Source organism: Pseudophryne corroboree, chromosome 3 (genome assembly GCF_028390025.1).
Source record: "Pseudophryne corroboree isolate aPseCor3 chromosome 3, aPseCor3.hap2, whole genome shotgun sequence".
Lineage (NCBI taxonomy): Eukaryota > Metazoa > Chordata > Amphibia > Anura > Myobatrachidae > Pseudophryne > Pseudophryne corroboree.
Genome location: NC_086446.1, coordinates 195,157,836 through 195,173,909, shown reverse-complemented (window position 1 = coordinate 195,173,909; position 16,074 = coordinate 195,157,836). Strand labels below are relative to the sequence as shown.

Here is a 16,074-nt window from a genome sequence, read left to right as displayed (position 1 = left end):
TCTGGGATACTACTGAGTTTATTAAACTTGTGGAAGGCCATAAATGGGCCCCAGATTACACTTAAATCACTTGCGATGTACAAGCATTGTACACCAATATTCCACATGCTAAAGGTGTGCAAGCTGTGGATGATGCACTTATAAAAACCGGAATGGACTCAGAGATGAAGCGCAATTTTATCACGTCTGCTTTTTATTTTATTTTAACACATAATCACTTTTTGTTTGATCACTGTCACTACTTACAGGTACTCGGTACAGCAATGGGGACCAGGTTCACACCGAGTTTCGCAAACATATACATGGGTGACCTTGAACAGATCCTCATTTGGGAGGGCCCATACTCTGCGAACCTGGTCCTCTATTGTCGCTATATCGACGACCTGTTTTTTATTTGGAAAGGGGATGTTAACACTGTCACTAATTTTGTTGAATTTTTAAACACTAATGAATATGGTTTATTCTTCACATGTACACACCACCCTTCACGTATTAATTTTTTGGACGTTACAGTGGAGGTGGTAGAGGAAAAACTGATGGTGTCATCCTATAAAAAACCTGTTGACACCTGCAGTTACATCCCATATACGAGCAATCATAAGAAGAGCTGGTTAAATAATGTACCTAAAAGTCAAATGTTTAGGATTAGACGTAATTGCACATTAGATTGCACATTTGCCGAACAAGCTGAGCAGAGCCGGCCTTAGGCATAGGCAAACTAGGCAATTGCCTAGGGCATTTGATATGCCTAGGGGCATCAGCAGCTTCTGCTGATTAAAATGATATGCGGCATGCCTATATTCTGTGTGTAGCATTTCATATGCAGATACAGCCACAGTCGCACAAAGTATATAGGCATGCTGCATATCATTTTAATCAGCAGAAGCTGCTTGTGCATCCCAGCCACATAGCAATGCAAATAAGATGCATTTTCATTAAAAAAAGGTGCCAGATGTTAGCATTGAGGCAATATTTATGAGGACACATCTGTATCCAAGCAGAGGCAGAGGACACAGTGTTAGTGGCAGTGTGAGTGCTGTGTGCATGTGAGTGGGTTGGTTGTGCAGTAGTGTTCGGAATATGTGTATGGAGCATTATGTGTGTCATGTAAAAATGCATTAAAGGGTACTACTGTATGTGTGTCATTATGTGTATAGAGGCACTAATAATGTGCAGCAAATGTGTAGGGGGCACTATGTGTGTCATTATGTGTATAAGGGCATTAATAATGTGCAGCTTATGTGTAAGGGACATTATGTGTAAAAGGGCATTAATAAAGGTTGTCATAATGTGTCAGGCACATTATGTTTATAAGGACATTATTAATGAGTCTCATATGTGTAAGGGGCATTACTGTGTGGAATTATGTGTATAAATGCATTACTAATGTGTGGCATTATGTGTATAAGGTGCTCTACTATGTGGCATTGCGTATAGAAAGGGCACTACTGTGTCGTCTAATTTGAATAAAGAGCAATAGGGTGTGATGTAATGTGAATAAGGGGCTCTACTGTGAGGAGTAACGTATATAAGGTAAAGTGATACTACTGTGGGATGTAATATGAATTATGAACACTATCGCATGATCAAATGTGAATGAAGTTGCAGTACTGTGTGGCGTAATTGGAATTGGGGTTACTATTGTGTGACCATGCCCCTTGCCAGCAAAAACACACCCCTTTTTGGGCTGTGCGCCAAATGTGCAACTGTTCCTATTTAAAATATAGGGGGTACAAACACCAAAACACCAAAATAAGGACTGCTATGGGTGAGGGATGATGGTGCTGGGAAAGAGGTGCAAGGTCAGAGGCGGAACCAGCGGTGGTGCTAGGGGGCACCAGCCAAAATCTTGCCTAGGGCATCATATTGGTTAGGGCCGGCTCTGAAGCTGAGGAACTTATTACCTCCTTGAGGGAACGTGAATACCCCGAGGGTGTATTGGAAGAGGCTATTGCCTACTCACAAACTTTAGATAGGGAGAATATCCTTAAAACTAAAGGCATACCATCAGCAATTGAGGGTAGAGATGGGAATGAAAATTCATGTACCACATCAGTACGAGATTCCCCTTTCAAAACCAAAAAGTCTACTGAGAAATCTAGATATAAAAATAATAAAAATATTCAGAAAACAATTGAATATAATCTGGCATTTAAATTGAAATTTAATGTAAAAGCAAACAAAATCTCCTGCATAATTAAACGTAACTACAAGTTATTGTTGACTGATCTGATATTGAGTACTACTCTCCCTGCAAATCCCACAATTATATTTATAAAACTAGAAACCTTAGAAATATATTGGCTCCTAGTTTTTTTTAAGAGATCACGCGACAATATTGATTCGAGCGAACAGCAAACAATAGTGGGCTCAAAGGTTATGTTTTTTTTTTAGATGTAACCATAAGAGATGTACTACTAGGTTTATAGGTACAGCAATATGAAGGGGTGTGTGTATGCAGATATGTGGAGCATTATGTTTTGTTCCACGGTTAATAAATCATTTAAAATGTAATAAAATATTTAATAAATAACATTTGAGGTGTTTATAGTTTATAAATATTCTATGGATGTGTTATTATTACTAATACTTAGGATACAAACATGCTTTCCCCGTTATGAGGTTATAAATATACAGCTGCATGATTTTCATCAGCCTATAATTGTGTTCTTTTAGGTTTTTTTAGGTTTCATGTTATTCTTTTAGGTTCTTTTAGGTTTCATGTTATTCTGTCCGCATGGCATAAAAAAGTTTTCATATATGTATATGTATTGATATTGATATAACTAATTTCTATTATGCTGTTTATAAAAGGTTTTTTTACTAATAGACCATGTAAAGTGATACTCTGAGCCAAATTCTGCTGGTGTATGAGAGTAATGATTTCACTACACCTGTTGAGACTCCATACACACCTGTTTATACTAATTACAAAGGACAGGGTATAAAAGACTTGAAAAAAATGCCCAGAGAAGAACACTCTGCCTCTTGAAGAAGCCGCCTGGGGTGCGGAGAAACGCGTTGAGTCTAACGAGTGCCCACAAAAGAAATATACCAGCTTTTACAGCAATCGCTTGTCTGCTACCATTTGCTGGTAATCTGCCTATTTGTGACGAGACTGCACCATCTATTCCTCCCTTGCATCGGGAAATTTCAAATACCCCGCCTTGCTGAGCATTGTTCCATCTGAGTTGGGGGTGATGCACGGCGCCTCGGTGCAGTAACACTGTGCCGCACGGAAGGGAGCGGTCTCCACTCGATCGTGCCGCAGACGGATGTCTCACCCGTGCACAGGGTGATATAGAGCGGCTTCCAAAATCTTACTTTGCGCAGTAAAGACAGTCACAGTGATTCAGTGAGTAGCAGCAACCATACGGTCTTACATCACTGCATTTATTTACCCAATCCATGGAAATATTTACATCAATCCAGGATACATATATATGGTTATAGATGCTAAATATACCAGCTGGAGGACTTATCCTTATTTTGAACTGTGGGCTACTAAATAAGTATAAGAGACTGACTAAACTAAATTGAGAGTCTCCCTATATAAGTTTCAGTGACTACCTCTTACATATATTTTTTTGCAATTTACAATATCTATATATGCATTTATGCAAATAGCAGAGGTATAATACACCTCAGTTTTATGTGATATAAAATACCGTGGTCTATTATTATTTTTAATAAGTGTGTTTAAATAATTTTTTTGGATGTTATTTTAATAAATTGTTTTTTATATACATTTGGGAGCATCATTGAAATTGAGCGCCGGCATGGTGTTTGTTTGTATTTCCTCTTAAAACTAGGCATCAAACTAGTGCCTTTCAAGCTCTTCAGGTCCGTGTCCCTGGTAATGATTGGCAACAATTGCTTGCCCAACTTCATATTAGTACTACTATACAGATAATACTGCTGCACAAAGGACATCCTCCGGCTGGTGTCCTTTCTTGACAATGATGTCTGTAGAGTGTTGGAACGTGGGGTAGACAAGGTCTCTGATTTAAATTTTCTCAATTGTGTGGCATCATAACCTCTAGTTTGAAATTGTAGGGACATTTCATCAATCCATGCCCTAGCCTTTTTGCTATCGTCACAGATCCTCACTGCTCTTATAACCTGGGAACGTGGAAGACTGTTGGTCAATGACTTGGGATGTTGACTGATCTTAATATATTTCTGTTGGTCGGTTTTTTATATAAATTTGTGTGGATATGACCATTATCCTGTGATACCTCAACATCCAGGAAGTCCATCAGAGTCTGACTGACATCAAAGGTGAACTTTATGTTTTGGTCCATTTGGTCCACTATGACAATCACTTCCTCAAATTCTTGTTCAGTACCATGCACTGACGTAACTACTGCCCCCGCAGCCACTGCGAGGGCTTGGAGGCGCCAGGCTTGAGGAAGGGGGGGGGGGGCGCAGTCAAAGATGGCCCTAGGCAAACTTAGTAGGCAAATGGCTAGGGTCGGCCGGCAGCAATATATGAGGGGTGTGAGAGTGCTTCGACTGGCTGCTATTGCAGAGTGGCAAGGATGCCGGCAGTGGTGTGATTGTCATGGTTGCAGGGAAGCGGCTGCCATGGGACCGCCGCTCCACCTGCGCCCAGTCACACTACACTGTCTATGCTGACGTCCGCCGGAGACCAGGGCGCCCACCCGCCGGAGATCTGAGCGCCCGCCCACTGGACTCCTCATCTGCCCCATCACCCTTCCCTCCACCAGCATGAAGCTGGAAGCCTAGGTCATCAGGGCACAGTTCCAGGAGTGTCCTCCACTCCTCCGATCACCAGTTGGCCGTGCCTACAGCCTCACACTACCGGCCGGGCGGCTGCGGCGACATGGGGCTGTATGGGTGCTGGATCTTTATCCTCCTGCTGTCGGCCTTCTCAACCTCTGCCTGGGTCCGCAGGCTCAACCCCCCCATCCCCTGTGTGTGCCCCCCCTGTACCTCCTGCCGTGTGTGTGTGTGTGTGTGTGTGTGTGTGTGTGTGTGTGGAACATTCTATCCCCCTCACCCTGGTATGTGGCCCCTGTGCCCCCTTGCCCCTGTGTGTGTGTGAGACACCTTGTGCCCTTCTTGACCCCCAACCCCCTGTGTGTGGCCCCCTGTATTATGTGTGTGTGTGGCATCCTCTACCCCCCTCACTCTGGTATGTGGACCCCTTGCCCCCATGTGTGTGTGTCTTTGTGTGTGTGTGTGTGTGTGTGTGTGTGTGTGTGTGACACCTTGTGCCCTTCTTGACCCCCCTAAACAGTGGGGAGCGGTTTGGGCTGCATTACTCCCCATGACACCCAGTGCATGAAATCCCTGACAACAAGCATTACACCCCTGGCAACGAGCTTGACACCCAGCGCATGAAACCCCTGGCAACGAGCATAACACTCAGCGCATGAAACCCCTGGTTATGAGCATGACACCCTGAGCATGAAAACCCCTGATACCGTGCATGGAACCAAGATCATGAAACCCCTGGCAACGATCAGGTAATTTAAAAGTAATTAGAAGCCTTCCTGTAGGACTTAATGTGTAATGGGCATTGCGGTGTGTGGCATAATATATAACGGGCACTGCGGTGTGTGGCATACTATGTGATGGGCATTGCAGTGTGTGGCATAATGTATCACGGACATTGTGGTATGTGGTATAATGTATACCGGGCATTGCGGTGTGTGTCATAAATGTGTCACAGGCATGACGGTGTGTGGTATACTGTATCATGGGCATTGTGTGTGGCATAATGTCTCAGGGGCATTGCAGTGTGTGGCATAATGTATAACGGGTATTGCGGTGTGTGTCATAATGTGTCACAGACATGACAGTGTGTGGTATACTGTATCACGGGCATTGTATGTGGCATAATGTCTTTGGGGCATTGCAGTGTGTGGTATAATGTATAATGGGCATTGCGGTGTGTGTCATAATGTGTCACAGACATGACGGTGTGTGGTGTACTATGTCACGGACATTGTATGTGGCATAATGTCTCAGGGGCATTGCAGTGTGTGGTATAATGTATAACGGGCATTGCGGTGTGTCTCATAATGTGTCACAGACATGACGATGTGTGGTATACTGTATCACGGGCATTGTATGTGGCATAATGTCTTTGGGGCTTCGCAGTGTGTGGTATAATGTATAACGGGCATTGCGGTGTGTGTCATAATGTATCACAGGCATGACAGTGTGTGGTATACTGTATCACGGGCATTGTATGTGGTATAATGTCTCAGGGACACTGCAGTGTGTGGCATAATTTATAACGGGCATTACGGTGTGTGGCATAATGTCTAAGGGCCATTGTAGTATGTGGCGTAATGTATACTGGACATTACTATAAGGGTGAATAATGACAAATAATGTAAGGGACATGAATCAGGATTATTATTTTTTTCCTGTGGTCGCCAATGTCTCGGCATGCAGGTTGCAAAACTGGGGTATAAGGTAGTCTTTCCCTGCAACGCGACGCCACTTTCAGCAAAGCCACACCCATTTTAATGAAGTCACACCCCTTTTTTGGTGCGCGCGCCTGTGGCGCGCGCAGATTCTTCACTTTGCTAGTGCCAGAGAATTTTTTGGCTTGGGGGAGAAAAATTTCTAGTTACGCCATTGGTACCACGCCAGATTATAAACATATCATATATGTACAGTATTGAGTAATAAAAAGGATCTTATCACAGGCAGTCAGATTTAGCAAAAAAAAAAATGATGGCGCCACCAAAGACAACATTGCACAGCCACATAGTTGTAAATACCAGTCTTTATCAAAAAGAAAGTAGTTCCTGATTAACGTTAATGTCAATAAATGAAGAAAAAATAAAATATTTGGACCAGTGTATGCTGCATTGGTATATAGAAATCTACGGTCTGACTCCACTCCCCTATCATGGGGAATGTTACTATATAGTTAGTATCTATAAAATCTATAGATTGTAAGCTTGCGAGCAGGTCCTTCCTACCTCTATGACTGTTTGTTATTACCCGGTTTTGTTCTTACCAAGCTTTGTTATTACCCAGTTTTGTTTTATCATTGTTGCTTCCAATTGTAAAGTCCAATGGAATATGCTGCACCATATAAGAAACTGTTGTTCAATAAATAAATAAATAAATATAATAATAATAATAATAATAATAATAAATATTAATAATAGTTGAGAATTGATGTTGCCTCTAAATTACTGCTACCCTGTTACAAATGGGATGAAACAATTTACAGTAATAAATCCTAAGCTTCCAGCAGCTGCCAGCAGGCTTTACTGACCCGTTTGCATCTCATGCGACCATGTCAGGAAAGTGCTTAAAATAAAGGCCCTCATTCCGAGTTGATCGTTCGCAAGCTGCTTTTAGCAGCATTGCACACGCTAAGCCGCCGTCTACTGGGAGTGAAACTTAGCATAGTAAAATTGCGAACGAAAGATTAGCAGAATTGCGAATAGACACTTCTTAGCAGTTTCTGAGTAGCTCCACACTTACTCGGCAACTGCGATCAGTTCAGTCAGTTTCGTTCCTGGTTTGATGTCACAAACACTCCCAGCGTTCGCCCAGACACTCCCCCATTTCTTAAGACACTCCCGCGTTTTTCCCAGAAACAGCAGCGTTTTTTCACACACACCCATAAAACGGCCAGTTTCCTCCCAGAAACACCCACTTCCTGTCAATCACATTACGATCACCAGAACGAAGAAAAAAATCTCGTAATGCCGTGAGTAAAATTCCTAACTGCATATCAAATTTACTTGGCGCGGTCGCAGTGCGAACATTGCGCATGCTTAATTAGCGGAAAATTGCTGCGATGCGAAGAAAATTACCGAGCGAACAACTCGGAATGACCACCAAAGTCTGCAAAAATCTTGCACCAGAGAAGTAATTCAAAAGTTTTAAAAAAAATTAAAAAAAATTATAACATGGAAAATGTTTAAAAACAAGGTGTCTGTGTGTGTTATCTCAAGTTTAATTAATTTGCTTGATGATAACTGTGCTTTAATATGATGTATTTTATATGTTGGTAGTAACCCACCTTACCAGCCTTTATTTAAATAGAATTGAATGATATTGGTAAATGGAAAGCTCTTGCTTTATTACAATGATTATTCACTTGTCCTGTATAACGCTAATTTCATCAGCTACAGTACGTCCAGATGATAGATGGCTACATTGTTAAAGGATATTACTGTATTAAACACATTCCAAATTTTCCTAGGTAAATATGTACAAATTGGGTGAACCACTCTATTAGCATTTACAATTTGTACTGTTTAATCATCCAATATTTGAACTTTACTGTAGCCACATTATGCAGTTTTACTTTTGTATTTGTAATAGGGAAAGAGTCACCATAGCACTTGTTTTGTTTCAGCTGTGGAGTTGATTTGTCGCAGCAGTGCATATATTAAGCAGTGATGTGCACCGGACATTTTTCGGGTTTTGTCTGTGTTTTGGTTTTGGATTCGGTTCCGCAGCCGTGTTTTGGATTCGGACGCGTTTTGGCAAAACCTCACTGAAAATTTTTCGTCGGATTCGGGTGTGTTTTGGATTCGGGTGTTTTTTACAAAAAACCCTAAAAAACAGCTTAAATCATAGAATTTGGGGGTCATTTTGATCCCATAGTATTATTAACCTCAATAACCATAATTTCCACTCATTTCCAGTCTATTCTGAACACCTCACAATATTATTTTTAGTCCTAAAATTTGCACCGAGGTCGCTGGATGGCTAAGCTAAGCGACACAAGTGGCCGACACAAACACCTGCCCATCTAGGAGTGGCACTGCAGTGTCAGGCAGGATGGCACTTCAAAAAAATAGTCCCATATCAGAACATGATGCAAAGAAAAAAAGAGGCGCACCAAGGTCGCTGTGTGACTAAGCTAAGCGACACAAGTGGCCGACACAAACACCTGGCCCATCTAGGAGTGGCACTGCAGTGTCAGGCAGTATGGCACTTCAAAAAAATTGTCCCTAAACAGCACATGATGCAAAGAAAAAAAGAGGCGCACCAAGGTTGCTGTGTGACTAAGCTAATCGACACAAGTGGCCGACACAAACAACTGGCCCATCTAGGAGTGGCACTGCAGTGTCAGGCAGGATGGCACTTCAAAAAAATTGTCCCCAAACAGCACATGATGCAAAGAAAAATTAAAGAAAAAAGAGGTGCAAGATGGAATTGTCCTTGGGCCCTCCCACCCACCGTTATGTTGTATAAACAGGACATGCACACTTTAACGAACCCATCATTTCAGCGACAGGGTCTGCCACACGACTGTGACGCTTTTAATTTTGATTTTTGGGTCATTTTACTGAACTTTTATTTTTTGGATTTTACATGCTCTCTATTATGACATTGGGCATCGGCCTTGGCAGACGACGTTGATGGCATTTCATCGTCTCGGCCATGACTAGTGGCAGCAGCTTCAGCACGAGGTGGAAGTGGATCTTGATCTTTCCCTATTTTAACCTCCACATTTTTGTTCTCCATTTTTTTAATTTGTGGAATTATATGCCAGTAACTATCAATAGCAATGGCCTACTACTATATATACTGCGCACAACTGAAATGCACCACAGGTATGGATGGATAGTATACTTGACGACACAGAGGTAGGTAGAGCAGTGGCCTTCCGTACCGTACTGTTATATATACTGGTGGTCACTGTCAGCAAACTGCAAAACTAAAATGCACCACAGGTATAGAATGTAGATGGATAGTATACTTAATGACGACACAGAGGTAGGTACAGCAGTGGCCTTCCGTACCGTACTGCTATATATAGTATACTGGTGGTCACTGTGTCAGCAAACTGCAAAACTAAAATGCACCACAGGTATAGAATGTAGATGGATAGTATACTTAATGACGACACAGAGGTAGGTACAGCAGTGGCCTTCCATACCGTACTGCTATATATAGTATACTGGTGGTCACTGTGTCAGCAAACTGCAAAACTAAAATGCACCACAGGTATAGAATGTAGATGGATAGTATACTTAATGATGACACAGAGGTAGGTACAGCAGTGGCCTTCCGTACCGTACTGCTATATATAGTATACTGGTGGTCACTGTGTCAGCAAACTGCAAAACTAAAATGCACCACAGGTATAGAATGTAGATGGATAGTATACTTAATGACGACACAGAGGTAGGTACAGCAGTGGCCTTCCGTACCGTACTGCTATATATAGTATACTGGTGGTCACTGTGTCAGCAAACTGCAAAACTAAAATGCACCACAGGTATAGAATGTAGATGGATAGTATACTTAATGATGACACAGAGGTAGGCACAGCAGTGGCCTTCCGTACCGTACTGCTATATATAGTATACTGGTGGTCACTGTGTCAGCAAACTGCAAAACTAAAATGCACCACAGGTATAGAATGTAGATGGATAGCATACTTAATGATGACACAGAGGTAGGTACAGCAGTGGCCTTCCGTACCGTACTGCTATAGATACTGGTGGTCACTGTGTCAGCAAACTGCACAACTGAAATCCACCACAGGTATAGAATCTAGATGGATAGTATACTTAATGTCGACACAGAGGTAGGTACAGCAGTGGCAGAGGCGGAACTACCGGCAGGGCAAGCAGTGCGTTGCACTGGGGCCCGCCTCTGTCCAGGGGCCCAAGCACGTAATGAGTCAAACTGACTCATTACATGCCGCTGTGCGCTGCGGGCAACCGCTGCCCGCAGCGCACAGCCACCCACAGAGGAGAAGAGCAGCGGCACGGACGGGGGAAGGAGGAGGACGGAGGTGAAGGAGGGAGCCGCAGCAGCGCTTTGTTACTGGTGGAGGCGCTGATGCTGCTGCCCCTCTGCTTCACTATAGGCTGTCTTCCGAGAACAGCCTATAGTGAAGCAGGGGGGTAGCAGCAGCAGCGCCTCCACCAATAACACAGCGCTGCTGCGGCTCCCTCCTCCACCTCGTCTACTGCCGCAACGTGTAAAAAGGGGGAATCTGCCTGCCGTAATGTGTAAAAATGGGGAATCTGCCTGCCGCAATGTGTAAAAACGGGGGACTGCCTTCCGCAACGTGTAAAAAGGGGGAATCTGCCTGCCGTAATGTGTAACAAGGGCACGCTGTCTGCCGTAATGTGTAACAAGGGCACGCTGTCTGCCGTAATGTGTAACAAGGGCACGCTGTCTGCCGTAATGTGTAACAAGGGCACGCTGTCTGCCGCTATGTGTAAAAAGTGTACGTTGTCTGCCGTTATGTGTAAAAAGTGTACGCTGTCTGCCGTAATGTGTAAAAAGGGGACGCTGTCTGCCGTAATGTGTAAAAAGGGGGACGCTGTCTGCCGTTATGTGTAAAAAGTGTACGCTGTCTGCCGCTATGTTTAACAAGGGCACGCTGTCTGCCGTTATGTGTAAAAAGTGTACGCTGTCTGCCGTAATGTGTAAAAAGTGCACGCTGTCTGCCGCTATGTGTAACAAGGGCACGCTGTCTGCCGTTATGTGTAAAAAGGGGACGCTGTCTGCCGTAATGTTTAAAAAGGGGACGCTGTCTGCTGTAATGTGTAAAAAGGGGACGCTGTCTGCCGTAATGTGTAAAAAGAGGAATCTGTTCGCTGTAAGGTGTAAAAGGGTCTCTACCTGGTGTAGTGGTGCTACTGTGCGGCGTAATTTGAAGAATGGAGACTACTGTGCACCGTTTTAAGAATTGGTATTATTTTGTGGCCACACCCCTTCCCCGCGAAGCCACGCCACTATGTATTTTTGCGCGCGCCTAAGGCGCGCACTGCCCCTGTTTTGCATGCAGGGGTGGGGCTCCGATGACGTTTCTTGCACACAGTGCTAAAATGTCTAGTTACGGCACTGTTGCTAGGTATCCATTTCTCTGGCCCTGAGCAGGTCCCCCTCACCAGATCCTCTCAAGGGGTGAGGGGGTGGACTTGGATGGGATGGGGGGGGGGCCCAAAGCATTTTGTCGCACCTGGGCCCACCGCTTGCTAGTTCCGCCACTGAGCAGTGGCCTACTGTACCGTAATGCTATGTATTATATACTGGTGGTCACTGGTCAGCAAAACTCTGCACTGTACTCCTCCTATATAATATTATACTGGTGGTCCCCAGTCCCCACAATAAAGCAGCACACTGAGCACAGATATGGAGTGTTTTTCAGGCAGACAACGTATACTGGTGGTCACTGTCAGCAAAACTCTGCACTGTACTCCTGCTATATAATACAGCTGCTCCCCAGTGCCCACAATTAAGCAGTGTGAGCACAGATATATGCAGCACACTGAGCACAGATATGTAGCGTTTTTTTCAGGCAGAGAACGGATAACTGGTGGTCACTGATCAGCAAAACTCTGCACTGTACTCCTCCTATATTATACAGCTGCTCCCCAGCCCTCCCCACAATTAAGCAATAGTGCACAATCAAGTTCAACAATAACGGAGAGGACGCCAGCCACGTCCTCTCCCTAACATTTCCAATGCAAGAGTGATAATGGCGGCGACGCGCGGCTGCTTATATAGAATCCGAATCTCGCGAGAATCCGACAGCGGGGTGATGACGTTCGGGCACGCTCGGGTTAACCGAGCCATACGGGAGAATCCGAGTATGGCTCGGACCCGTGTAAAAAGGGTGAAGTTCGGGGGGTGGTTCGGTTTCCGAGAAACGGAACACGCTCATCACTAATATTAAGCAAACATTGGAATAAAGTACATTTTGTTAATATATTGTTTGAATTACAGAAAGTAGCACATATTTGAAATATTCAGTTTGCACCAAGACACATAATATTATCCACTTATGTATTTAAGTAATGCTGTACACTACATATCAATGAACAGATGAAAAAAGATTACTTTCAGTTCATACTGTATATTGAAGAATATGTTGGATCTCTTATATAAGAATGCTAAACTATGAGATACCAAACGAATATCAAAATATTGTTTTCCTTATACTTGGGTCTATTCATGAAGCAGTCAAAAGTGTAGAGAAGTGAGCCAGTGGAGAAGTTGCTCATGGCGACCAATCAGCATTGAAGTAACATTTATAATTTGCATACTATAAAATGATTCAGAGCAGCTGATTGGTTGCCGTGGGCAACTTCTCCACTGGCTCACTTCTCCACTATTTTCACTGCTTCATGAATAGACCCCCTAAACTGCTAATAAAACATTTCAATATTGCTAATGTATACAATAATAGCAAAAATAATAAACAATATATTTCTATATGCAACTGGACCCTGGATCCTAGTTGGACAATAAACAATGGACAAAAAACTCTGTAACCTGACAAATGCTGTATAATGGAGACTAATATGAATGATAATGCAGAGTAAACGGGAGAAAGAGGAGAATACCAGAAACCTGCCACCTAAGCAAGGCAATACATTTTAGACCAAAACTGCGCTTAGAGGCCTCATAAAAAAAAAGTAATGACTGTGAGCTCTGTTAGTTAGCATTGCTTTGCCTGGGAAAGAGGTAAGGTTTGACGGCAATAGACACTAAGTAGTAGGATGTCTGAAACTGTATACCAAGGTATGCAGAGACTGATTAAGTGTGTCACTCATGAAATAAGGGTAAAATAAGTGATATGATGGACTTTCAGAGAGGAATGATTGTTGGTGCTCACAGCAGAAGAATGAGGAAATCGGCTGCACTGGTGAGTTGTTTGAAGGCAGCAATTTTTAAAGTGCACACAGATTATTGTAGATCAGCAGACAAAAAACTGCATCTGAGCATAAGGCCTATGATCATAAATGGATACTGGATGGTTGAGACAGAGAATGGGCAGATTTATCAAATCCCACAGATTGGCAACAGTGCATTAAATTATGGATAATCTGTATCATGTACCACTTCAGGTGGCCTCTCTATAACCAGTATGCCACACATTTCATTGTATGGACTACAGAAACAGAAGGCTGTCAATACGCCATTGCTATCTGCTGCAAGCAAGGTGAAACACCTCCAGGTTGCCCAGGAACACAGGAATTTCACAATAAATGATTGGAAATGAGTAGTGTGGTCTCATGGATCATGTTTTAAATTAAACCATGCAGATGGTAGGGTGAGGACATGAAGGCAACAGCATGAAAGCATAGATCCTTCTTGCATTACAAAAGCAAGAAGAAGAAAGTACTTTCTTGGCAGGGCACTCACCTACCTTGTTATAGAAATTATGACTTTTCTGAAACTTAACATTTACTGATGAATGTTAAAATAATTGGAGATCAAAGAACAGGACAAAGGTAAAACCAACAACATTAAAAAGGGCATAGATCTTCGATTGCTCTTATTGGTTCACAAACAGTTTCACAACTAACTTGAGAGATGCAGTTGGTGTGTAATTAGTTGAGATTTTGTATTCCACTTGATCTTAGTTCACAGTATGTGCAGGGCCGGCCCAAGCTTAATATTTTTGGTAAGCAAATATTCATTTTGGCACCCGTTGATGGGATAAACTTTTTAAAGGGACAGCGCATGCCTAAGACGCGCGCCGTAAAAAAGGGTGTGGTCTCACAAGGAAAGGTAGAGGCCACACAATGGTACCCCCAAGGGTACATTGCAGTGGTGCAGGTAAAAAAAAGTCTTATAGGTACTGTGCTTTGGCACGTGCGTCAAAAAAATGGGTATGGCCAAATGCCACATGGGGCGTGGCCAATGAAAATGGGGGTGTTATACACATGGGGAGGCCAGATACACATATTCCCCCACAGTGCCAGATACACCTCCACCATGCCAGATATGGTCCTACAGTGCCAGATGCACAAATGCCCCACAGTGCCAGATGCACAAATGCCCCCACTGTGCCAGATACACATATGCCAGATATGCCCCCACAGTGCCAGATACACATATGCCCCCACAGTGCCAGATATGCCCAAACACTCCAGATATGCCCCCACTTTGCCAGATACACATGCCCCCAGAGTGCCGGATATGCTCCCAGAGTGCCAGACACACATGCCCCCAGAGTGCCAGATATTCCCCAGCAGTGCAACTCATCATTATTGCTGCTGCCTGGGGCTGGCACTATCTTTTGCTGCTGGGGAGAGGAGAGCGCAATACGCGCCCCTCTTGCCCCTCTCTCCTGACCTCAATCCAGTCTCCATGCCCTGCTTCTGCGGTATCCTGTATATTAGATCTGGCGGCGGCTCCTGATTGGCTGACGGTCAGCGAGCTTTGATTGGCTCACGAACCAGTGTTTCAGTGCACGCTGCTGCCGCCGGACTCAGGGGACTCAGGCAGGAGAGGAGAGGTACATGCTGTGCTCTCCTATCTCCAACACCCAGTGTCTGCAAGATGGCGGCCCATCGGTACGGCACACCGGCTGGGAATTTCTTACCGGTACGCCATACTGCCATACTTGCAGCACTGGTACATTGAGATAGTGGGTGACAGGGAGATATTGGTAGACTGGGGAGGCAGGGGTGAAAGGGAGATGGTGGGTAACTGGGGAGGCAGGGGTGACAGCGAGATGGGTGACTGGGGAGACAGGGATGATGGAGATAGTATGTAACTGGAGAGGCAGGGGTGACAGGAACACCGTAATGTCACAGTCCTATACTCATTATTCTGACCCAGCAGCACAAAGTAGGTAAATTCCTAGCAGGCACCCAGAGGCAAAATAGAGTTGCCCCCACCTGTGTAGAAACTACTGTACACTCCCATGCAGCACTTGTAACAACTACACTGCCATTTAGTACACAAACAAGCACAAATCTATTCTTACCAAGAGAAGACATTCAGCAGCAGCTCCTCAGTCACGATGTGTCATCTATAGGGGGTGGAGTTTGTAATGATTGACAGGCTGGCACTCCAAGCCAAAGTAAGGACCCCAGGAGAGGGCAGGGGTGGCTACCACACTGCCTGTGTGTGCCACAACTGTGATGCTAACAGGCTCTGCAGCTCAGAGTGAATCATTGGTGCGCAGTGTCTGAGGAGGTCTTAAGTGTAATAAGGACTGCATCCATCCATCCTCTTGTGCCCAGGTAACAGTAAACATCAGAGAGAGCATGTCTGCACTATGTTCCAGCCATTCCTCCTCACTGGCCTGCAGATGGGGTGGTCTTCAGTATGCCAACTGATGGGATCCCGACGCACAGT

The 16,074-nt window shown here is 44.1% G+C and overlaps 1 long non-coding RNA gene across 1 annotated transcript in view; it reads right to left on the bottom strand.

The window, feature by feature from the left end:
* Positions 1-15,751, bottom strand: part of LOC135057587 (uncharacterized) — an 84,696-nt gene extending 68,945 nt beyond the window's left edge. The window contains exon 1 of the long non-coding RNA XR_010244219.1: positions 15,701-15,751. This is a non-coding gene — a long non-coding RNA (uncharacterized LOC135057587). The remainder of the gene's footprint in view (positions 1-15,700) is intronic.
* Positions 15,752-16,074: the final 323 nt, after the last annotated feature.